This window comes from Euprymna scolopes, chromosome 33 (assembly GCF_053919585.1).
Source record: "Euprymna scolopes isolate OS-2025 chromosome 33, ASM5391958v1, whole genome shotgun sequence".
NCBI lineage: Eukaryota > Metazoa > Mollusca > Cephalopoda > Sepiida > Sepiolidae > Euprymna > Euprymna scolopes.
Genome location: NC_136514.1, coordinates 19485250 through 19511372, shown reverse-complemented (window position 1 = coordinate 19511372; position 26123 = coordinate 19485250). Strand labels below are relative to the sequence as shown.

The 26123-nt window shown below is 33.9% G+C and overlaps 1 protein-coding gene across 6 annotated transcripts in view; it reads left to right on the top strand.

Annotated features, from left to right (window-relative positions):
* Positions 1–13093: 13093 nt before the first annotated feature.
* LOC145258165 (uncharacterized) overlaps positions 13094–26123 on the top strand; it is a 122176-nt gene continuing 109146 nt past the window's right edge. Inside the window, exon 1 of one of the 6 annotated variants that reach the window (XM_080115976.1) lies at positions 13094–13325. The gene's annotated coding sequence lies outside the window, so the exon portion shown is untranslated. The other 5 variants (XM_080115970.1, XM_080115972.1, XM_080115973.1 and 2 more) reach the window with 5 other exon arrangements.

Genomic DNA, 26123 nt, shown 5'->3' with positions numbered 1-26123 from the left:
GATGAGGATAACAGTCTCCCACCAAAAAAAAAAAAACATATGAATGCACAAATTATGAGGCCTGATCTCAAAGGATTCCAAAAAATAAAAATTTAATAATATATAATCCAAAACAGAAACAAGAGAAAACATTTCAATAGGAAGGTAGCCACAAGGAGGAAATGAACAAATTCAAAAAGAGGGATAACTTATAATTACCGCATTGCTTCTACTAGCAGTAGTTAGAATGTGGAAAAGAAACTCTATTCGTCCCTTGATCTCATTTCCTGTTTGAGTCAAGTCCCGCAGCAAATAAAGGGTAGGACAAACTGATAAAAGGGATAAATTATCAAGTTATCAAAACTATTCCAATGACTAGCTATTTGCATTTGTTACATTATTGCTGTGGCCGGTTGTTCGAAATCTGTTTGTCCATTCTATATAATTGTTAACATGTACTTTCGTCGTTGGCACAAAATATATACACACACTGATAGTATGGAAATAGAAAATGAAAAAAAAAACGTTTACAAGGGTTTTTGATGAAGATGTACATAAGAATACTTTGATAAGTATGTTTCAACTTAAATGGGGATGGTATAATAAAATTGTGGGGTCTGCGTTTGCGCCTGTACTCCATGGAAATATGGCACAAACTTTAACAAAGACTTTTCATATCTATTTGCGTAAGTATACTTTGATAATTATGTTTCAGTTTGAAGAAATATGGTATAATAAAATTATTGGGCGTTCGTTCGTGCCTGACTTTCATAGAATGTAAATATGTCACAAAGTTTAACAAGGTTTTTTAAAAGGAGTGAGGGTCCACAATAACACCTTAACTTTAATCTTAATTCACGTTAGCTTTTATTTATTTTTTTGAGTTGAATCATATTTTGTCGAATAAATTCACCTCATGAATTCATGTTCTTATAAAAGTGAAAGCCAAAAAAAAAAAGTTGGAACTTTAGACAATTCTCGACACAAATTTTGAATAACTCTGTTTTTTTCCTTTTCCACTTGCACGTGGCACTCTTTCGAAAATAGATAAATAATAAAAAATAAGAACGTTACTTGTTATCATGTCAAAAGAAGGAAAAATCCTGCTCACGTGATTACGTGTCTTTTTAAAAACATTTGCATAACCTTTTTATTTTTATTTATATATCTGTTTAAGCTTTTTTTGCCAGTGTACTAGAAGGAATTCAGTTGATTACAAACCTTTCTGTGTGTTCTTTACATTACAATAGTACAACCCTGAATCCGACGGCGCAATACTACACCATTCAATACTGTAAAACTGAAACGAAGCTGTTCTGCTTGAAAAGGGCGCCATTTTCTTCTTATTTATATTTATATCGATTCTTTGCTTTAAAAAAACTAAAGTAATTACGTGTTTACTTTTTTAATATCCCATTTTGCTGTTTCGGATTATTTTACTAAGGTAAGTAAAGCTTCATTATTTTTCAAAACTGTTTTTGTTTCTTTGTTTTTCGATATTTCGTCGATATTATTCAGTAAGAGTGTTTAACAGAAAAACCAACAAACGACTACCCGAAAAAATAAAACCATAGTAAATAAAAGTTCAGTTCATGTTTTTTTTTGTTTTGAAATAGTTTTTAATGCTCTTTACTTGAAATAATTTCAGCGAACCGAAATTAAAACGAAATTTGAGGCGATAACTACTTACATGAATTTTTATATAAACTACACATGCCATAATCGAATATTCATCAAGCACAAAATAACGGAAAACATTAAAATATGTTTATAAATATTCCTTACATTGACGGAACTCTCTTAAATTCTTAACACAGAATGCTCAGGTGCCCCTCCTTCAAATTGAAAACGGGGCTCTCCATTTCAAAATCGTTGCCATTTTGATTTTTTTAAAACCGGTTTGTGAATTAAAAAAAAATTTTTTTTTTACAAACTACTTAAAAATAAAAACCAATGAACCTTTCTACCATAAAGTAACTTTTATTGACTGTGGTAACATTTACTTCTTGTATATTAATATATATATAACATTTTCTCTTTGTAAGGAAACATCATTTTGTTGGTCACTGTTGGCTACGAATAGAAACAAAGTTGATATAAAAAAATATATTTTCGTGAAAATTATCTTTACTTTCATCATATTTTGCTTAGGGTAAAATTTTTGAGTATCAAAAGCTATCTTTTTACAACCCTCTCCTTTTTATAATACTTTCATCAATCACAGTCCATTTTCTGTAGGCTGTTTTTGAACACAGTCAAGGACGGGTACTTCTGCTAGTGTATATATATATATATATATATATATATATATATATATATATATATATATTATTACATTTTCACCCCAAACAAGGCACATTGCCACTTTGGTGTAGGTGGCTACTATCAGGAGCCACATCTACTGGGGTACTATGTAGGGATTTGGGCAGCAAAATATTGGTTCACATTACACTTGAACTTCTGCACGTCAGTACAGTTGGGGAAGCAGGGACCTGGAATGGAATTCCAAAGTCTAGCGGTTCTGGGGAAGAAACTACTGGAGTAGAAATATTTTTTACATCTAGGGATCTCCACTGTGTAGGGGTGGGATTTAGGTGCCTGTTCGGTTTGTCAAGGGTGTTTACGTCGTGGAGATACAAGTGCTTGCAATTCCTCAGAACATTCTCCATTAAAATACTTGTAGAACAGGCAGAGGATGCAACATTTCGTCGATGGGACAGAGGCTGAAGCTTAGATGCCAGTTAAGAGCCTATCAGATTGGCGACTCTCTTTTGAACCTTGTCTAGGAGCAAGAGACTAGTAGCAAATACACCAGCCCAAATATGACAGCAATACTCCATATATGGGCGAATGGTGGCCTTATAGAGGTACAGGATACTTTTGGGTATTAGTAGTTTTCTAGCACGGTAGAGCGAGCTTACCTTCTTGGCAGCGACCCTGGCAATGCTTTCAATGTACTTGTTCCAGCTCATGTTTCTTGTGAACGTTAGGCCAAGGAGTTTGAAAGATGTACTCTCAGATAAAGAGTCGTTGGCCATTGCTATTGGTGGTAGAGAAGGTTTCTTGTAATTATTGAAGGAAACAAGTTTAGTCTTGGCGGCATTGAATGTGACCATCCATTTTTGTCCCCATTCCACTACAGATTGCAGGTCATCCTCTAGTGTTTCTGCCATTTCTTTAGATATGTGTTCATTTGTTTTCCTGTTGTGCCTGTTATAGAGTGTGGTGTCATCAGCATATATACCCATCTCAGAGGCAATTTTGTTGGGGAGGTAATTTATGAATATTAGGAACAACAGAGGACCAAGGATAGACCCTTGGGGCACTCCTGCATTTATATCATATTGTTTAGATGTACGACCGTCGAGGACAGCCTGGATTTTTCTCTTATCTAAGAAGGATTTAATTATGTTTAGTATTCTACCAGTGATACTGTATGATCTAATTTTCTGGAGGACACCCTCATGCCATACCCTAAATAAAAAATGATTTTATAAAATCAACAGTAGGTTCTCTACAGTGCAATGTAGATTACAATATATTATGTACTAAGTCACTGTGAAGAGGCATGTAAAGCTTCCTTGTAGTGCACTGCAATAGGTCCTCAACTAGAGCAGGCAATCAATCGATTTGATTGAAAAATAGACAATTTCATTTTGTTGAGAGTTGAGTTCTCAGCTTTGACAGCAGTGTGTTGGATTTTGGATTTAAGAGCAATGTGTCTGATTTTAGAGTAGTTAACTTTGACTGAGAGCAATGTGTCTGATTAACTTTGACAATAGTGGGTTAAATTTTGGAGTAGCAATATTTGACATCAGTGTGCTGGATTTTGAAGTAGTGAGCATTGAAACCAGTGTGTTGGATTTTAAAGTTATGAGATTTGAGAGCAGTGTATTGAATTTTAAAGTAACAAGCTTTGACAGCAGTGTGTCGAATTTTGGAATAGTGAGCTTTCAGAGCAATGTATAAGAATTTGGATTAACAGGTTTTGATGGTAGTGTGATTGATTTATGAGTAGCCAGCTTTGAGAGCAGTCTGTTGGATTTTGGATTAGTGAGCTTTGATTTAGGAGTAAAGAGCTTTGAGAACAGTCTGATGGTTTTTAGAGTACAGAGATTTGACAGCAGTGTGTTTTATTTTGAAGTAGAGAGATTTGACAGTAATGTATCGAATTTTGAAGTACTAAGCTTTGACAACAGTGTGTTGGATTTGGGTATAGTGAGCTTTCATAGCAGTGTGTCGAATTTTGGAGTAGCGAGCTTTGTCGCTTTGTCGGCAGTGTGCAGGATTTTGGAGTAACTAGCTTTTACAGAAGTTTAATAGTTTTTGGAGTAGTGAGCTTTGATGGCAGTGTGTCAAATTTTAGAGTAGTGAGTTTTAGCGTGTTGGGTTTTGGAGAAACGAGCTTTGACAGCAGTGTATCAGATTTTTGAGTAATAAGCTTTGACAGTTGTTACAATATTTCATAATGGGGTATGATCTTGCACAGTCGGGAGATTCTATTTATAAACGATACTGCTAGGAACTGACGAATCAAATTAATTCACGTTCTGCTACCAACTAATCAGAAACCAGAATCGCTCCATAAATATTAAATTTTTCTGTAGCAATTTTGCATATGATCCCCCACTTTCTTTAAACTAACAAACAAGATGGCGTAAAGTTTTTCTTCGATAAAATGTCTCAGAATATTTGATTTTCTTAAATAAAAAAAAACTACTTGATCGATTTACGTGATTTTTGGAATATGACATCTTCATGCAGTGACAAGTACGTACATTATAAAGATTTTTTTCAGATTTTTATTGTAAAAAAGATTTGTTGTGGCCCATTTATAGACTTGAACCAAGATTTCTTGCATTCATAAAGTATTCTCATTCCAGAGGCGTTTTAAATGTATTCCTTTTTTAAAGGCAATTCCACTTTACTTTTTTTTAGACAAGTTTTATCACCACATGTTCTTTCTTTTTTAACTTTTTTTTAAATTTTCTTCCTTTGAAGATTATAATGCTGGGTATGGGGCAGCCAAACCAGCTGCCAACATTGCCCTGCTTTTTATTGAAACAAACCGAGAGCTCTTTTTAGTATCCTCGCTTTTCTCTTAAGTGCAATTGTCTGGATCTCTTTTGCACTTGGTTCACCAGAAATATTAGTAAGGTAGGACTTCAGGTTCTTCTTTATAAGCCCTGTGGCACCTATAATAACTGGTATGATTGATATCTCCCTAAGATTCTAGTTTGTTTTCATATCAAACATGAGACCTTGATATTTGGTCTGTTTCTCTCTTTCAGCTCTGTTCAGATCTCCATCATTAAGAATACTCACTTCAACCAAGGTTGCAACTCTCTCTAATTTATTCCATATAACTATGTCAGGTTTCACCGCAGCATTTTCAAGGTAGGTGACTGTAGGGATTACATGGTCGTAATATATGGTATATAAGTAATTTCCAACTGTTTTTTCAGTTTGATATTCCCAGGATTTGTTGCTACATTCGATGTTTAATTTTTTACAGATTGTCCAGTGGCAGAATCTACATTTGTTGTCATTAGTGAGACCTGGCATCTTCTTGAATGCATTGGTCATCAATCCCTGGTCTGGAGCACCCATTATAACCCTTTCCTGATCGCGGTGGAGGGATCCCTTTTTGAGCCAGTTCAAGGAACATTCTTTGTCTATGTATTCTTGGGGGAGTTCCCTTTTTTTTTTTATTTTACTTTTGTTAGTTTGAAGGGATCAAGGAGCTCCTTCCTGGGGCTAACACTTGATTCTATTACAGTTTAAATTTATATCCGAGGGCTTTTTTAAGAATAGACACTGTTCCCTTTATGGTTGCTATCTGTATTTCCTTACAGCTTGGTTTTCCAGGGATTGCTTCTAAGTATTTCTGAAGGTTCTTTTTTAATAGGCCAGTTGCTCCCGTCACAACTGGTATAATGTTTATTTCTTTCAGAGACAGGGACCATGTCGTTTTTAGATAATTTTTTAGGTCCTGATATTTTGTTATCTTTTCCCGTTCGGCTCTATGCGTGAATTCTCTCGTGCTCGAGTAAAGCACATTCACCAAATGAACAAGTCCTTCCTCCTCCATCAGAGAAGAAAACCAACTGAATAATCCAAACAGTCCTCGTTCCTGTAGTGGTAACTAAAAGAGAACAGTTCTTCACGGATTTCAAAAAATCTTCCTCTCAAGAGGATCAGAAAGAATAAGTTTCCAGGTTCCAGTAGAGTTTCTTAGTCTTTCTTTCCTGTTGCTTCAACAACTTCTTGAGACAAATTTTCGATCCCTTGTTTTTTTTTTTTTTTTTTTTTTTTTTACAAAGGCATCACCACATTATCAAGGCCCAGAGGCCACTCAAGGATAAGGGTTAAAGAGTGTACAGTAGAAATTGGTCAATATAGTAATCATTAGTAATGAAAATTTGGTAAATTTAATAACTTATATGGAACGGCTCATCAAGAACTTATTTACTTTAGACTTGAACACAACCATATTGTAGTCAGCCGGAAAGCAGGAAAACGGAAGACAATTCCACAGGCGTGCAGTTCTAAGAAAGAAGCTTTGTTCATGGAATCTACGTTTAGGTTTAGGCACAGATAAAGAGTGGGGGAAATTATTGATAGTGTTTACAGCTAGACGAGTGTTTCTTGTGAAAGTTTGGCGAGGGGGGACCATAGATTGAAGCTCAGTTGAACACTTTCCATGAAAATAACGATACATCAGAGACAAACTCGCAACATCTCTTCTGTGAGATAGAGGTTGCAAGAAGGAGAAAAGGACATCTCCTACGAGGCTACGAAGTCTATTTTGAACTCTATCAAGGCAGGACAAGTCCTTTCTAGCAGCTCCTGCCCAGATGTGGCAACAGTATTCCATCCTTGGACATACCTGGCTCTTATATAGGTAGAGAATAGCATCAGCAGTGAGATATCTACTGGATCGATAGAAAGATCCCACCATTTTTCCAGCGGCCTTGGCAACAGATTTGATATACGTGTTCCATTTAAGATCAGGAGTAATGGTCAAGCCCAGAAGCTTGTCAAAACTTGAGGCCTCCTGAAGACGAGAGCCATTCATTTCAATTGATGACAAATGTGAATTAGAATGTTGATGATGTAAAGAGAGAAGCTTGGTTTTAGATGCATTAAAAGTAACCAGCCACTCCTTTCCCCATTGTACTACGTGCTCAAGATCAGAGGAGAGAGAATTGGAGAGAACTTGGTCGTTTACTGTCTTAGATGTGGTACCATAAATGGTAGTGTCGTCAGCATAAATGTCTACAAATGATGTAAGGATATGATTTGGAAGATCATTAATGTAGCTCAGGAAAAGAGTTGGGCCCAGGATGGATCCCTGAGGGACACCGGCATTAATACTGTGAGCTTCTGATTTTTGCCCCTCAACTACTACTCTTATGAACCTATCAGAAAGAAATGATTTAATAATTGAGAAGACTTTTCCAGCTATACCATAGCTAGCGATCTTATGAAGTAAACCTTTATGCCATACCCTATCAAAGGCTTTAGATATGTCAAGAGCAATTGCCCTAGAAAGATTGCCACCGTCGAGAGATTTGCTAATCCTATGCGATATAACTGTAAGGACATCTGCTGTAGATCTAGCAGAACGGAAACCATATTGAGTGTCATTAAGAAGGTTATTTTTGTTCCGTTATTATCTCTTCCAATATAATTAAATATTCATGTCTCTCTGCCGTAATACAAATTTACAACTAATTTTTATGTCTTATTTAAGCCAGAGTTGTTGCTTGTCCTCAATAAGCTTTCTGGTCTCTTTTTCCTCACCCGAGACCTCGACAAAGTCTGTCAGGTAACTTAGACATATTTAATCTATCTTTCTTGTAAGACATACTTCCAGCAACTAATGTTTTAATTTGGATTTATCACCCTTGAGCAGGAAAACAAGTGGCTTGTCCAATCACCAAGTCGAATGGGATCACATGTTGTTAAAGAGGAGCAAATAGAATAGAGGGGGGAAAAGAAGGAAGAATAAGAGAAAGAAGAAAAATTCCAATTAAGCTATACGGAATATTCCGTGTTTCATTCTCGAGAGAAAGAAGCTTTGTTCATGGAATCTACGTTTAGGTTTAGGCACAGATAAAGAGTGGGGGGAATTATTGATAGTGTTTACTGCTAGACGAGTGTTTCTTGTGAAATTTTGGCGAGGGGGGACCATAGATTGAAGCTCAGTCGAACACTTTCCATGAAAATAACGATACATCAGAGACAAACTCGCAACATCTCTTCTGTGAGATAGAGGTTGCAGCGAAGAGAAAAGGACATCTCCTACGAGGCTACGAAGTCTATTTTGAACTCTATCAAGGCAGGACAAGTCCTTTCTAGCAGCTCCTGCCCAGATGTGGCAACAGTATTCCATCCTTGGACGTACCTCAGAAGGTTGCATGTTCATATCAAGTCGGGGTCACCAGTTTTAGGGGATTGGTTGTTGCTTTGTACACCTAATAAAATTATTAGTAGTTTTCAAACACAGAGCATGGAATGTATAAACAAAACAATGGAAACATTTATTTGCGCAGCAGAAAGTTGGAGTGTTTGTTAGAAGAAAGAAGGAATTAAAAGTTCTTTGGTCAGGCAGCCATTCTCTGTGGAGTTTCAAGTTGACAGGAGTTGGTTTCTATGAAAACCGTCGATGCTGCAATGTTGAGTGGACAATGTTGAGAGAGAAGGGGGAGAGGGGTCTGGCTTCTCTACTGGTCAGGTTCTCTCTCCTCGCTGACCGCCATTCTCAAAAAGAGGCTAAAAAAATTCTTTTGGGGATTATCGGAATTAATATCGTAATCGGGAAAAAAATTGTGCTTATTTTCTGATGCAAAAAAAAACGATTCTTTGAATCGTTTTTTTAAAATTTTGTTTAAACCTTAATTTTCCACAGCTCATATTGATGATGAAATAATAAATGTTTATTGATTTAAAAAAAAAAAAATCAATAAAACTAAAATTTATATGTCATTCTCACAAGTGTAGTTTTATGTTTATGAAAATACAGGGTTGGGCAGAGCAACTTGCTTATTTGTGTATCAATTAAAACACAAAAAGCAAGTTGCTCTGCCCCACCCTGTACACGCAAATATTATATGGGTTTTTGCACTAATCTTACCCCACTAAGCAAAACAACTTTATCTATAAAAATTTTAAAAGAACTGGAATTGGTAATTGTATCAGAAGCCGAAATTTAGAACAGAATCGGTAATCGTATTGGAATCGGGAAAAATATTGTAATAGTTTCATCACTACTTTCTAACACTTATTATATTTTTGGTGGTGGAGAGGGTATGGCCATAATATCACACTAATGTCTTACAGGACTAGGACTATTAGACCTATAAACTTATCCTGTAGAAGGGGAGTTATTATTTTTTAGTTATAAAGGCGTACCCGGGGAAACCATAAATCCCGCTTCCTCGTTGAAATGTATTTAACACATTCGCTGCAAACTACGAGTATTCTCGTACCCTAGAATTTTGCTTGGCCTTGCCCGCTACGAATAAACTCATAGTAACAAAATTCTTTTTCTGTTAGTCAATGTGTGCTCGGCACGTACGATAACTCTCTTTAACTTGCACTGGCATCTCAAAATAAGGCATATTGAATAATATGCTTACAAGTTATTTTGTATTTGACCCTTTCCATGTATGATTTTTTACGTATATGAATTACTAGCGGGGGTACCCGGCGTTGCCCGAGTGTTTGTTTCCGGGACGGGGGGGGGAGTTTTAAAAAATGTTATGGTAGGTAAGTAGGAAGGATCAAACCCGGAGTCATGAGTAAAAGTAGGAAAATAAAGTGTGAAAAAAAAACAAAAAAAAAAACATCTGCAACGTTAACAGTTCGGCCACCAAGAAAAGTCCATTCCAGTTGTTTAGGAAAAAAAAAAACAAAAAAAAAAACGACTACGGTAGGTCGGCGCGAACGTGAAAATATAATGTGAATTGTTCAGCACGCTAACCACTACGCCACAGCGCACTGCAGCTTAGTTTAGTGATTTTAAATAACTTCACATGAAAGAACTACGAAGCCAAACCGGTGTTCTCTTCTCAACTGTTCCTTGTGAACGATCCCCAAACGGTGTTAAGTGGTGGCAGGGGGAGGAGGAATTTATTAGATAGAAAATATTTTACCACTTCCATTGATCTTAACCGATTTTGGCCGTGACTTCTCAGCAGAAAAAGTATAGAAATCTAAGATTATCGAGGAATTTGAGAAATAATAAGCCTATAACACACCTCAGATATTGTTCTGCCGTTTGTGCATATTATATTTGCATGAAATATCTTGATTTTTAATCCTATTAATGTCAAAATCAGACGGGAAAAAATGAGTTCATTTTATTTATATAGAGAAGATAAGTTGAATGATTCACTATAAATAAAAACTGATTTGAGTTATTTTTATTACAAAAAAATATATACAAACTGGTAAAAACTGACAATTTCTTTAGTAACAAAGTGACAATTGCTTTAAAAATAAATACAAATTTAATATATCTTCCATATTATTTTCATATGCATTATTTGTTGGCTTTATTTTTTTGGAAATTGCAGAAAAATAGCTTGGCAATGACAATACATTTAATAGAGCTGTAGTTGGCAGTGAATGTGTTAAACTTCGTATGAACTTTAAAACTCGAATAAAGTTCATAACTTACGTTATGTAATGTTTTACCATAGCAAAGGTATAGAAAGCAGATCTTGAGTTTACTTCAGCAACCTTGTAACTTTCGTTTCCCTTATTTTGTTCTTTAGTTCTCACATTCCATGAGCAACGTTTCTGAAAAAGGGGAAGAACTGCTGTTTTCTAGGTTGAAATCTACGATTCAAATTCTACCCTTTGCAATTAGGGCCGCCTACCCCCTCCCCGTATTTCCTGTGACTGAAAACACACTATGCAACATACAAATATCTGTATGTGATGTTGTCAAGCTTATGAAAAACCTTAATTCCAGTAAAGCAACTGACCCCGAGGGCATTCCAAAAATCTTCAACAGAAACTAGTTCCCATACTGACAAAGCTGTTTAAACGTTGCCTAAAGGAGAAATGCTTCACAACAGCCTAGAAAATTTCATTAGTCTGCTCTGTGTTTAAAAATTTCGGAGAGCGGTTATCTCCCTCTCAGTACAAACCAATCAGTCTCCTGTGCATCATGAGTAAATTACTGGAATCTGTGTTAAATAAAGAAGTGGTCAACCACCCCAGCAAAAATAACCTGCTCAGTGACATGCAATATGGTTTCCATTCTGCTAGATCTACAGCTGATGTACTAACTGTTATATCACAGGATTAGTGAATCTCTCGACAGGGGCTTTGTTTCTAGAGCAATAGCTCTTAACATATCAAAGGCTTTTGATAGAGTATGGCATAAAAGTTTACTTCACAAGATCGCTAGCTATGGAATAGCTGGAAATGTCTTCTCACTTATTAAATCCTTTCTCTTTAATAGGCTTATAAGAGTAGTCGTTGATGGGCAGAAATCAGAAATATAGTATTAATGCCAGCGTCCCTCAAGGTTCCATCCTTGGCCCAACTCTCTTTCTGATCTTCATCAATGATCTCCCAAATCACAATATTAGATCATTCGTAGACATTTATGCAGATGACACCACAATATATGGCAACACTTCAAAGGCCAGCAATGAGCAAGATCTTTTTGATTCTCTTTCTTCTGATCTTGAAAACATAGTACAATGGAGAAAAAGGTGGCTGGTTGATTTTAATGCATCGAAAACCAAGCTCCTCTCCTTTCATCATAATGGCTCTGAAAACCCCCCCCCATACCCAATTGAAATGACTGGCTCTCGTCTTAAGGAAGCTCCACGTCTTGACAAGCTTCTGGAACTGACCTTCACTCCGCATCTGAAATGGAAAACATACATCAAATCTGTTGCCAAGATTGTTGGAAAAAGGATTGGATCACTCTACCGCTCCAGTAGGTATCTCACTGTCAATGTAATGGAGTACTGTTGCCACATCTGGGCAGGAGCTGCTTGTGCGCCCTATCCAGCCTTGATAGAGTTCAAAACTGATGTCAAATCCTAGATGCCCAGCTACCTGTACCAGAGCCCACTGACATTCAACTACCAGTTTCTAATGACTGATCCTGATTATACAATCTCCATTGTCTACGAATTGACCATTTTCATTTTCTTGGTAAATAAAATACAATATCCATTGTCTTTAAACAAATATCAGTGTCTGTTATTGCTGTTTTTTTTTTTTTTTTGTCTACCTTCACACAGCGTCTTTCGCCTTGCTGCAACATATCTAATTCCTATTATTGAAATTTAATAAAAATCCGAGATATTTCAATTTTTGCGAAGGCCTTCCATCCCCCTTTCCCCTATTGCGTAAAACAAAACTAAAATAAATATAGCTCACATTTATATCTCTTATGCATAGCTATGTTTCAAAATTCATACGATCGGTTAATTAGTTTCAGAAGTGAATCCTATACATACAAATATATAAACATACCTAATTTTATAAAGATAGCGACAACAATTTGGCTAAATAAATAATTGAATTACAAAACTAATTATTCAAATTAACTTCATAATTAAACTTAATTACTTTCACTAAAAAAATTATTATTAATTGGTAAAAATAGATGTAAAAAAAAAATACTGTATGGTTTAAGTAAAATAGTGAAACAGAAATGAAAATAAAAAGACTCCCGGACAACACTGTGTAGATACAGCTGATTGAAGACAAGTTGCTAGTTTAAGTAGGTCATACGTTAAATAGGTCACTCAGTTCGTATTATAATTTCACTATTGACCAATCAGCGCGTTGATGCGAAGGTCTGTTTTTTCATGAGCGGAACTCTTTTTCCTTGTCAGTGGGAGAAGTCCACTCATTTGACATGTCCTTTTCTTACTAGTAGGTGCATTAAAAATTCGATTAAAGCCGAGCGCAGAAAAGCTTAATTCTTCATTTTTCAAATAACATGCATCTTTTATTTGCAGGTGTTGTTCTACCCGTAGAAAGCATTTAATCTTTTCACATACTCCATAAAATAACGAGTCTATTTTCAGACCCAAGTGAATGGTTTTATTGTGTAGAGGGGGTTTCTTCCTTTAACTCAAGGGCTTGGCAAAGCGAATTCTCGCACTACTTTCACTTAGTCATCGACGAGTTTTAACGTTTGATATAGTTTAAACACTTTATTTACCCAGTAATGTATGTGAAATTCGATTTCACTACGTTTAAAAATGGCTGTAAATCATATTTTTTCGATGTAATATGTGTTTTTAATCATTGTTGATGTAAACTAGATTCTTTCGCGGAGGAATGTCTTGTCTGACTGCGCGGTGAGTTAAGCACGTACACAAAAAACATCAAAGTTTATTATTTTATAATGACTATTTCTTTTTTAAATGTGCTAAATTGTAAATTAGAGGTGCTCTTTCTAGTTATGCTAAAGTCATAAATTAATAAAAATGTCTAGTTATTGAATAAATGCTTGCGAAAGTCGAGGCGCCCGTCTGAGCCTCAGCGCAGGCGGTGCTTCGTCCCTGTCATGCTAATAAATAAATCCTCATAAATTTACACGCAGCTTATGGCGGCCATTTTTACTGGACAACTATTCACGTACGAAAAAATATGAGTCGCTTTTCGGAAAAGAAATGACCCGAATTTTAATACAAGGTAAGCCGCGAATTATTAGGAAACATAGTAAATATACATAAAATGCGTGACTGTAAAAAAAAAATGTGTACGAATATATCCAACCCCCCCTTCGAAAATTGTAGAAAATATAGTCCTACTTTTTCTATTCGATTTATATTTCTTTCTCTTGCGAATTAAATTAAATAACGTAGGTTGAAATAATTCCTTTTCTCGTTGTACTTTTTAATGGTAGGATTTCTAATTTATCTTTGTAAATTATCAGGGGTTTGTGTGTGTTTAATTTGTTTTGATGAAAAAAGGAAGTTCTGAAGTTTTTCCCGAAATCGAACGAAAATCTTTTTAAAAAAATAACACGCGTGGATTTTTAAATATTAAAAATGCTCTCATTTTTTTTCTTTAGCAAAAAAAAAAAAAAAAAAAAAATTACATTAAATATTTTTCACATTTTAAAAAATATTTTGTGTTCTTAAAATTAATGATAACGATAGTATAATTTGAAAGTTTCAAGTAATCAATTTCAAGTTTCGAATATAGTTTTGAGAATTTTGCCTTACTTCCGTGTTTCTATCTTATTTTTCCTAATTTAGAAATCGAAAAATAACATCTAATATTTATAAACTTGTTAAATTTTTTTTTTATTATTGAAATATGTTTATTTAATAACAATAAAAATATATCCTGATATGATTAAACGATGGGTCACACTTATTTACTATTAAATCATTCTGATTTATATTATCTTATGGTCTGTTTTTATGCAATTTTGAAATATAAAAAAGAAAATATAATCAATCTGCTTTTGTTTACATTTAAAAATAAACAATAATATTTACTTTTATAAAGATGTTAACTGAAATTCAAGCGCAAATTTGGTAGACTATACATCGCTATTAAAAAAAAAATTATATTTGGGAATTTTTAACATTAGGATTAATAATTTATATTAATTGGACTACTATTCTTATCTTGATTATATTCGTTACGTTTTAGCCGATGCATTCTCCGACAGTTTCTCACTCGAACCCTCGTAAATAAGTCTTTGTGAGATTAAAAGTACAATCCTAAACACAAACACTAATAACAGTTAACACTTTTACCTGGTCATGGTTAACTGAATTTGAACAGCCGACTCATGTTTATTAAATAAACTGTTAGGTTTGAAATCCCCTCATCCCCAGTTTCCTGAGTTTTAAAATATACACCTGAAAAAGATCGGGGATGACATCGGCCGAAATGTTGCGAATATAATAATCAAGATGAAAACAGTAGTCCGAAGCATAGTCTTTATTTATGCTGTGATTATTCCGTTTTCTTTATTGATGTTTGTTTATATATCTGGCAGCGACCTCCAAATTTACTTATTTTATATAAACTTAATCTTAAATGTATTTATTTTTCATTGTTATTTTAAAATAAGACAATGATCGACTCTATCGGGTGTTTGTTTTTAACGTACCACATGGTAACGATTGCTTTTTTTTGTCTACTTAAATATTGTGAAATTTAGACTATAATTTTCCGTAAACAATCTCAAGATTGGTATATTTTATTAAAATAATGATTGGATATTCACGAGGCAGATATGTAAGCTAATGAAAATCAGTTTTTCTGTGTAAAAAAAATAATTTTTCTTTGTAAATTGCAAACTTTTCAGAGGTTCTCTCTTTGCAACCGGAAGTTTCCATTTTAAACAGGAAGTTGTTCTTTTTTTCCCATGATGCATTTCGCATCCGTTGTAAACTGTACCTAATTTCACAAGTATTTAAAATATTATTTAAAAAAATTTCGTTTTTTAAAAAATTATCGAATCCGTCTAATAAATCTGTTTTCTTTTTAGTTTATATTACTTGTTTTTGAAGTAATAAACACTGTTTTCTCACTATTTTTCCTTACTTTTATACACCGGAAGTTGCCACTGTAGTTCAGTTTTACGATGTTTGGGAAATTTATTTGCTTTTTTTTTGTGTAATAATAACAACATTTAGGCATTTCTACCCCAAAACACTTTAGTTTATGTATTTGTTTTTTTTTTTTTTACTATTTTTAATGATTACTATAATTTAATTAAAAGTTTCTGCGTAGGCATTTCATTTAGAACCTATGAGATGAATAATTTTAGTTAGTATTATTGTTTATTTTTAAACAAACAAAAAGTGCCTCACCGATACATGTGGTAAGTGTTTCCTAATCACAAATACGAAATTCTTTCTGTTCGTTTTTAAATTTAAATTTGTTTTTCCTTTATATAAACTTTAAAAATAGCAGTGAATTATTTATTTTTTATTAGAACATATATTTTTTTCAAAATTATTATTTTGTTTATGTTTGGTATCACAAACACGTAGGTATGATAAAAATCTAAGCACGCTTTCAAATGTTTTCGTAATTTAAGTTTTGGAGGTAATTTACTTTTTTGAATTCATTTTGTCAACTTAATAATAAACTTATTTGTGTTTTGATTATTTGTGACAAGAGTTGATAATTTGCATTGTTCAGACTATTATTATTATTGTCTTGGTTTCGACCGATCTAATCTCCAACCTTCTTTAGGTGCATTTTTTTTTCGAATTTGGAAACTTGGACCGAGTTTCGGACTAAACCCTTTATATTTAAATCTACGGGAGTAGATTTTTCGGTATTATTATACAAACACCGTGACAGGGTTAGGGTTAATTCGCTGTCACGGTGTTTGTATAAATTTACCGATTTTTCGGTACTCATGCAGAGAGTGATAGTGCTGAAATAACGTTATTATTTAAAAAGCCATTCTTAACATGGGGAGGGTGTTTTGTACCTATTCTGTATTTTAATCTTACAATTGAATAAAAACAAAACTTTGGTACTAGTGCAGAGAGTGATCCGGACGTAAATAATAACGTTATTATTTAAAAAGCCATTCTTAACATGGAGAGGGGAGGGGAGGGTGTTTTGTACCTATTCTATACCTTACCTTACAATTGAATAAAAAATATATCATAAAACTTTAATTAAACTTGGAAATACGATTTAAAAAATAGCGCGGATCACTCTCTGCATTAGCACCGATTTTTCTCGTCTACAGCCACATAATCCGATAAAATGTTCATTTTAACTTTATTTACCTCTTTAAGTTAGACACGAAGTCAGGTGTGGGTTTGATGAAAGTTTCTGTGGAATCAACTGGATTGACACCCCAGGAACTCGAAATTATTTTTTGCTGTTATTATCGTCTGTAGTAAGGATTGCATGTCTATGAATTTGGGGTGCTTTAAATCTAATTTTTTTTTTTAGATGTGTAGTTTTTACTATTATAAGTGCTTTTTTTTAAATTACTATATAAAAGGAAGGATAGTAATACTACACGTCAAGATAAGATTTTACTTGGATCCGTTGCATAACGGTTAAGAACATTCGTTAGCAGTCGATTCTAAACGACGGTCTTGGGAATTGAAGATCAGGCAATAATAATATGAAATAACACTTTTGTCCAATCATGGTTGACTGGATGAGAACAGTCTACCGCCTGTGGATTAAATGAAAGGTTCTGTTTGAAATTCCAAGTCGGTTCCCAAGTTTACCTGAAGGAGGGAGACAGTCTTCTGGAGATTTAAACTTTAATTCTTAACACAGGTACGAATAACAATACTTCCACGTGGTTATGGGGTTAACTGAATCTGAATAATAGACTCTCTGTTGATTAAATGAAGAGTTAAGTTTGAAATTCCCTCCAGTTTCCGGAGTTTAAAATATGCACCTGAAGAAGCTTGGGGGTTATATTAGTCGAAATAACCAAGAATGAGAATAGTAGTTCGAATAATGAAAACATATTTGCCAGATATTGCATTGTGTGGGCATGGGCAAACAATTTAAAATAGAATCGCTCCCGTTTCTAATAAATTGGAGATGGATTTAAGTAACATATTTCTTTTTTAAACAACCAAGACGTGTAGGAAAAAACCGGGTTGGAGACTAGTGGCTCTATAAACAATTCCGAACATTTTTAATCTATTAAAATATTCGTGACAACGTGACCAGATTCACGTTTCGCTCACATTTCCATTTTATTCTGAAAAAATTGATAAGATTCTCTGTGCTTATGTTACCGCGCTATTTTATATATATATATATATATATATATATATATATATATATATATATATATATATATATATATATATTTAATAGTATTTTAAAGTTAAATTCGATTCAATTTGGCGGATCTGAACGTGAATCCCCCATCCCCAAGAACGGCTTTCTGAATAAATACCCCATGTTAAGAACGGCTTTCGGTTTTTGTAATTTTTTTCAGTGAATTATTGATTGGACATTAATGTGTGTGTGTGTGTGTGTGTGTGTGTGTGTGTGTGGAGGGGGGTGATTGTCGTTCAGGTCCACCTTCAATTTTTACAATATTTTTGTTCAATGAATTGTTAGGTGAAAGTACAGAATAGTTACAAAATACCCCCCTCATCATGCTAAGAATAGCTTTCTAACAACGTTATTTCAGCACGGTAACATAGATGCACAAGTACAGGATTTTTTTTAAATCGTTCTTATTTTTATTTCTAAACCAGTGATGAACTTTGACCGTTAAACTATTTTTCATTCATTAAAATTTTGTATTTTCTTACAATGCTTAGTGTTGTTTATATTTACTCTTAAAAATCACGTGTTTATCTGACCTTCGGGAAAAGATCAGAGTGTAGTATGCGTATGGGTCAAAAATGCGTCTAGTTAGAGTAGGATAGGCAGAGAATAAGTTCACCAACCCTTTACACAACGCTTTTAATGGCCTTGTGCCTTACTTGTGAATGAATTATATATTTTTTTTTTCTGCCAAGTTTTTATTTTTATTTGGGAATCTTTCGTATCTGCTCAGTATTGGCGGTAGGGGGTGTTATACCAGGATTACTTCCTCATATTAGAGGGGGCGGGCGTTAGTTTGTTTCTGTTTTCAATCCAGTCTACCTGATTGAATGTTTTGATCTTCGGAAATGAATTCAATATTTCCGCTTTTATACAAATTAAAAACAAAACAGAAAACAGATTCGCTATTCAATTATTCTAATTCATCCTGAAGTTTTTGAGTTCGTTTTTAATGAGAACGTTTCTTGGCGGAGGTGTACCTCCCCCCTCCAAAAAAACAAAAAACAACATTTTTTTGGCATTATTGTAGATTAACACTCAGCTAAGTTTACGCCACTCCTAAATGAAATTCTACGTGTTTTTTGTTTTTTTTTTTCTTTAGGCGATTACGAGTGGAAAACTTACTGAAAAAAAACAAACTATTTTAGAGTGAGAGGATCAGTTTCGCATATCAAAGGAGTCGGGAGTCCTCATTTTTTTTTTTTTTTTGCCATTCTAGCGTTTTAGGGCAGTTGACCATTTTTTTTTTCTTTTTGCTATGGGGGGTTTAAATTCTGTGCTTTTATTATTATTAATTTTTTAGTTGGGTTTCTACATTTTTATGCGATTATATGTACTTTTACGACCTTGCCACTTTGTCTTAGAGATAGTAGTGAAAACTTTTAATTAGCAGCCCTAAAAGTTGGAATAGCCCGGAAATGAAGGATTATTTTACATCAAATTTAGATATAAAACTGATCCCTGAAACTAAATTCTAAAATATTTTTCTTCTGCTACCAAGTTTTTAGGCGCGTTCACACGTAATCGCATAAAAAAGGTAGAATCTCATGGGGGGGGGGAGGGTATTTAGCCGAGGATTTTGATCTACATATTTATTTAATTCTTCGGAATTTTCATGTTATAAAAGATTATAGAACATAACTGTTTATATTGAGGGTGGGTGGGTATAACTGCCACGTAAATTTGAGCTTTTTTTTTTTTTTATTTCAGTTTAAATGGCATGATCATTTGAAACCCTTACCCACCCACATAGTGTTCTTTTTTGTTATTAGGTATATCTCCGCCTCCCCTCCGATTTACAAACCACAAAAAGAAAATGATCAAAGAAGGTCCTACTTATGTTGAATTAAAATGATAAACTGCTCCCACCACCACCACACACTTCAGTAACCATTAAACAAATCCGCCAGGTTTTTATTAGGTGTAAAAATATATCTGCCGGAAGTTGCTTTTTAACAAATAGAAGCTATCTGTATACTTGGGTCATTTATCGCACTAACAGAGAGATTAAAACACTTAATTCATATTCACAATAGAAAAACAATAGTTTCTTTATATACTGGTCGTATGTATGTGATTGGAGTTGAAAGATAAACTAATTTGCATATGGGCATTTCATTAATTCCTTATTCTCATTGTTTTCATTTCTATAGATAACACCATGTGTTATAGATATTTTTTTATATTGTGAATAGCATTTTGGATTAAGAGTTTTCTTGATAATTGTGATTCTTGGTTTCCTCAATTTTCTTGGGCAACAGCGGGACATGGGCCCTGCTAGCTTTATATAAATTTATTTTTAAATTTTTAGTAAAATTAGAGGACAGAGCAATTTTAATTTTGGTTTCATATGCGCTCTAAGTAAAAGACTATTCTTTTTTTTTTTTAATTATAATTTTAAAAATCTTTCTTTTAAATCATGAACTTCTTCATGCCAAATGTATTGCTTGGAGGTTAACAATTGACCACTTGTAGGTGGCCACACACACACACACACACACATACAACCTTGCTTTATATATATATATATATATATATATATATATATATTTTGTTTATGAACTTGAAAACTGCTAGGTTGATTTTTTTTTTTTTTTTTTTTTTTTAAATGTCACACGAAGGTAGTTGATGTCTGGGAGTGTTCTTATGTAGGTTTTGTATTGGAATGCATCTGATAAGTATTGATAATCGAAAAAATCTGATTAAAGAAAGAAGCCCGATTTTGACCAAAGTTAACACTTTTATACAACCTAACATCATAAGTGTATTTGAGAAGTTTTATCACTGTGCAAGCAGAAGGCCCAGCCTATAAAATCAAATGTAAATTCTATTATAAAGCAAGAGTGTATTCGAAGGGCGTATTCAAAATGTTTTTTTAGCACAACTAAACCATGATAGTTGACTTTTGTATGTTTAACTTTATTTCAAGTAATTATGTAAAAATAATTTCATGAAATCAACAGTAGATTTTTTTTAATAAGATGGGCATGTTCGAAATTAATATTTCTGCTTAAAGCACAATTTAACCATGATACTTGACTTTTGCATTTAAAAAATTAAGTGGAGCCATTATTTACAGATTATTTTATAAAATCAACAATAGGTTCTTTACAGTGCAATGTATTGTGGACTAAGTCACTGCGGGGAGTCGTGTGAACTGCGGGGGAGAGAGGTCCCTAACTATAGCAAGCAATCAATTGATTTGATTAAAACAAGCGATTTCTCTGATTTCAATGACAATAAAAGTATGGAAGGGTGGAGCATTTGTTGATTCCCATTCGATTTTAGACAATGGCAGGTTTCCTTGCAAGTATCTCTTTCTATAATATAAAGCTGAACGTCTGGGATAGTATAATAAAATTGTGGGGTCTGCGTTCGCGCCTGGCCTCCATAGAATGGAAATAGGCATAAAGTTTAATAAAGACTTTTCATATCTATCTGCGTAAGCATACTTTGATAATTATGTTTCAGTTTGAAGAAATATTATATAATAAAATTATGGGGTGTTCGTTAGAATGTAAATATGTCACAAAGTTTAACAAGGTTTTTTAATATAGATCCACAGAATATTGTGATAAGTGTTTCTGTGTGAGCAGGTATGGTATAATAAATTATGGGGTTTATGTATTTTATTTTTACTTTCATCATATTTTGCTTTGGTTTTGATACCCCCAAATTCGAAGCTATCCCTTCACAACCTTTCCTTTTCATAACCTATCATCTACATATATAAAAGTGAAAATGTATGTATGTATGTACGCTTTTCTTCGATGTCCACAAAAGGCTTCTTTCAGAGAAGCGCTCGCTCGCTTCGCAACTTCTTAAAACTTTTTATATCATCCATAAATTGTAATATCTCACACTTAACCACGGAGCTCGCCTGTCTATTTAATTTTATTGACTTTCAAACGTTAATTATTCCACATTTCCCGCATCGGCACGCATTACATTCGGTTTTTCGGTATAAAAAAAAAGCGAAACTCGACTCTAATCACAGGCCCAGAGCCAGTGAACGTTTGGTCAATGTCGACTTCGTTATATCAGACGGGGGAGCGGGTTTTTAAAAACAAACAAACCGATTTATTGACCTCACTAAAACTGTCCCGCACAAAATGCTAACTGCTGAATACCTATCGCCGTCACGTCAATCAAAAACGCGCACCTGTTTTTTTTTTTTTTCACACTTCACTATTTTCCAACTGCGCGTCGTAAAGGCTTCATTTTTTTTTTTTTCACTGGCACCTGTTTTTTTTTTCACACACACCTACAAACACCCGGCAACGCCGGGTACCCCTCGCTAGTATTTTCATAAATCAGAGTCCATTTTCTGTAGACTGTTTTTGAACCCAGTCAAGGACGGGTACTTTTGCTAGTGTATATACATATATATATATGTATATAGTATGTGCTAAAAGTTTTTCAACTTTTAAAACTATATGAAAAAGAAAATTTTTTGTTGATAAATTCCTTTGCTTGTAAGTCAATTTATCTCTTGCAATCATTGCATTATTTTGCTTCAAAGAATTTACACTAGTTTTGATATTATTGTAGCAATCAATCTTTTTTCAAACCAATAAAAAGTGGCCAAATTTGCCTACATTTGTATATATAGTGTCCTGCAAGCCAGCTTCAGTTATGCTGCTTTGGTTGTCTCCCCTGTGGTCTTGCCAGGCCACTTAAAAGCCAAACGTCTGTGTGTATGTATGTTTGTTTGTAACGCTAAAACTTTTGAAAGACGGAACCAAACTTGACAAATTTGGTATCATATCGAAGCCCCATCACCCGGATGACAAATATCGAAATTTCATGTCAAACGGACCACTAGAAGTTGGTCAACTGATCAGTTATCTTCGAGGGGGGCCCCCAAAAAACCTGTCATTATCTATATATATAAAAGACAAATGTTTGTTTGTAACGCTAAAACTTGAGATAAAAGATTCCTCTCCCCTAAGAATAAAACATATGTTCAATATCTGCTTTTGTTTTTTCATTGTTTATACGGTCCCGAGCAACGCCGGGTAGCCCTGCTAGTATATATATAATTCTCAAAATATCCATTGTTTTAATCTTTCTTCTAAACATTAAAATACCTGCTCTTTTTGTTTTAATCAAGAACTATCCTTAGGTGATTTGATTTACTCTTAAAGTGTCATTATTTCCATGATAGCTGATGTTTTCTTCATCCATTTATCATATAATGATGCTTTTTAGTCTGTCACAATATCAGGATTAAGTTGCTTCTTCTTGTCTTGAGTCACCCATCAATTGACGATGAAAGGTTCATTCACTCTGATGCTTGCTCACTCATTGCAACCAAAAGCTCCAATCTTGAGAGGCCAATGGCTGTCTCCAGAAGAGTCTTGATTGTAATATGCTGTTTTCCAGCCTGTCGCTTGACCTCTGGAGACCATCATGATTCCAATATTTTTCTTGATTCTGATACAATTACTGATTCTGTACTAATTCCTATTTTTTAAAAATCTCTAAATATTTAACTAAAAAAGTTATTTTGTTCTGATTACCGTAAAAATACATGTTAAATGTGTATATATCTACTTGCGTGTGAGGAGATATCTATAGATTTTAGTTTTACTGGTACTTTAAAATCGACTATTTCATGATTAATATCTGCAATGGAAAGTTTTGCTTTAAGCAAAAAAAAAGAAGATAATTCAAGGAATTGTTTTTGTCATTTAAAAATAGGCACACATTTTTCCAATTCTGTTATCCTCAGAAGCCCAATTAATCATTCCAACACTACACAGGACGATTTTTCCAGCAGGTTCATCATGTCAGGATATGTGTCCAGCCAGTGCCAAAAGTTGGCATTGAGCTATTGTAAATATACTCAGCAGGAAACCACATGGTATTTTCTTTGTGATTTTGTCATGTTGCATCAAACAAGTAGCATTTTGGTTTATGATCAACTAAATCGAGCACTATTTAGTGTTTAAAATTGGATTTAACCGATGTCTTGAAAACTTTTGTCTTATTCCAGGGCTTTGCGGACAAATTTATATTTAGTTGACCTTTGACAAATAAGTATTTTGATTTACTAGCCCAACCCACATGATTTTTGGAATATGACATCTTCATTCTACAACAAGTACGTACATCATAAAAATTTTTTTGTATTTTTTAAAAATAAATATAATTCTAAACATGCAGTTTTATGTTGAGATTTGAAGGTATAAACATTCAAATTTCTTCAGAGATTTTTTGAACAGCCTTCATTAAAAGAAAAAAGGTATATTGTTACCTTTTGATTGTTTAAATACTTTGACTTTGCTTGTTTTATTTAAAAAGGAAATGAAGGTTGAAAAGATATTTTTCACTCGGTAATGAGCTTTGTAAGATTGTCGATGAAAAAAATACAATCGTCAAAAGATGTTTTATTTCTAGTTGCCGCTTGGAAAAATCACTCGTAAATGCGACTGTTTCACTCGCAACTTAAATCCTTGCATTCTTAATAGCAGTTTTCCAGATTTTATTGAACAAGTGGATTGCACTTCACATATTTATATCATAACCAAAGTCTATGAATCCTCCTAGATATTTTAAGTTCTGAACAAATTTCATTGGTACAGTTAAACTGTAATACAATACTAATATCAAAAACAAAAAAAATCAATATTTAATACTATTTTTCATACTACAGAGAAAAGTTTTAATAATGACACCATTGGTAAATGGTCACATATATTGAATGTCATTCGACAGTTTCTGAATAAGTTTTTTCACAACCCAATTTCACTCATAAGACTTGGGTTGAGTCATGCCATGTGGTTTTCAAACATTTGCTAAATATGTCACAAGGGTTGAATCTCCATGGAACATCTGTAAGCTGCGAAAAAGATAGTTGGTAAGTGTTACAATTTCTGATTAGAAATTTCTGTGTCTTTAACAGCTCTATCCTTGGTATTACTTGTACTTGAAACTACATTAATTTAGAATGGGTTGAGCATGCTTCATCTGTCCTTGCCACTGTATCCTTTACGAAGGCTAACCAACCCTAACGATTCAAAGTCAATGATTGGGTGATCTATTGCCACTTGTTATTTCAACGGCAAATTCTGTAGATTTGACATCCTACGTTGGGTTCCATGTCAGCCATATTTTTCTTTGTCCACCACATTGTCTTTTCCAGCCCCGCAGGTAAGCTGGGCAATTGTTTCATAGACGCTTTCTCCTGATAAGAAAGCACGAGTTGTTGGAGAGAGTTAATTTTGCAGGAGAAACTTGTTTGAGAGGAAGTGCTGCCAGCAAACATGGAGGAAGTGATACAGGCAGTGGTGATCACACATTTCTAATCATCTAATCATCTAATGTCTTTGACTCTCATTGCCTAGGACTCCCCGGCAATGAAGGAAGATTGTTCACACTAGTGCTTGGTAAGTCCTTCAAAAACAGCACCATTGAGGACAATTCATGTTTTGTTTGTTGAGGGTCAAGGAAGTTTAGCCTTCAGGGTTTATTTTCATCCAACCTGTGATGCAACGTGCTGAAGCTCATCAGTAGCTGAATTGACATGAACAAATGTTTCAACCTAGCAGTGCGATATCATCTGTATAACCAAAGTCTTTGGTGGCAAAGTTGCATTCAACAATGATGCCGGGAAATTCTTTTAAGACATTTGAAATGACCCAGTCACTGGTGCAATTGAAAAGTGTTGGCGAAAGAACATATCCTTGCGAATACCAGACTATTATGAAGGGTTTCGAAACTTCACTGTACAAGTGTGTGCAGATTATGATGAACAGTAGTAGGTTTTAAGAAGACTGGGAAGTTTGAGTGGAATACCATCTGCTTACATAACCTTCCACAAGGGGATGCGGTTTTTGCACTGTTTGTTCACACACAGACAGATAGATAGATATATTAGTGATGGGACGATTCCAATATATTTTTCCGATTCCAATACAATTACTGATTCCGTACTAAATTCCCTATTCCGATTCTTTATGAATCTCTAAATAATAATTCACTATAAAATGGTTATTGTATCATGATTACCATATAAAAAAAACACATCTTAGATGTGTATATATTTTTTCAAATGTAAAAACACATCTATGAAGAGATGATATGTAGATTTTAGTTTCGTTGGAAGTTTAAATAAATATTTATTTTGTTATTACTACCAGCAATGGAAAATTTTGTTTTAACAAAATCAAATAAAAAAGATAATTACAGGAATCGGAAAATAGACACAAATGTTTCAGATTCCGATTAATCAATCTAGGACTAATATATATGTACACACACACACACTTTACTATTTGTGACTTGATTGGTCACAACTACTACCATTATTTGTTCCACTTAGATTTCATTTGAAAATTCATAAACTGTGG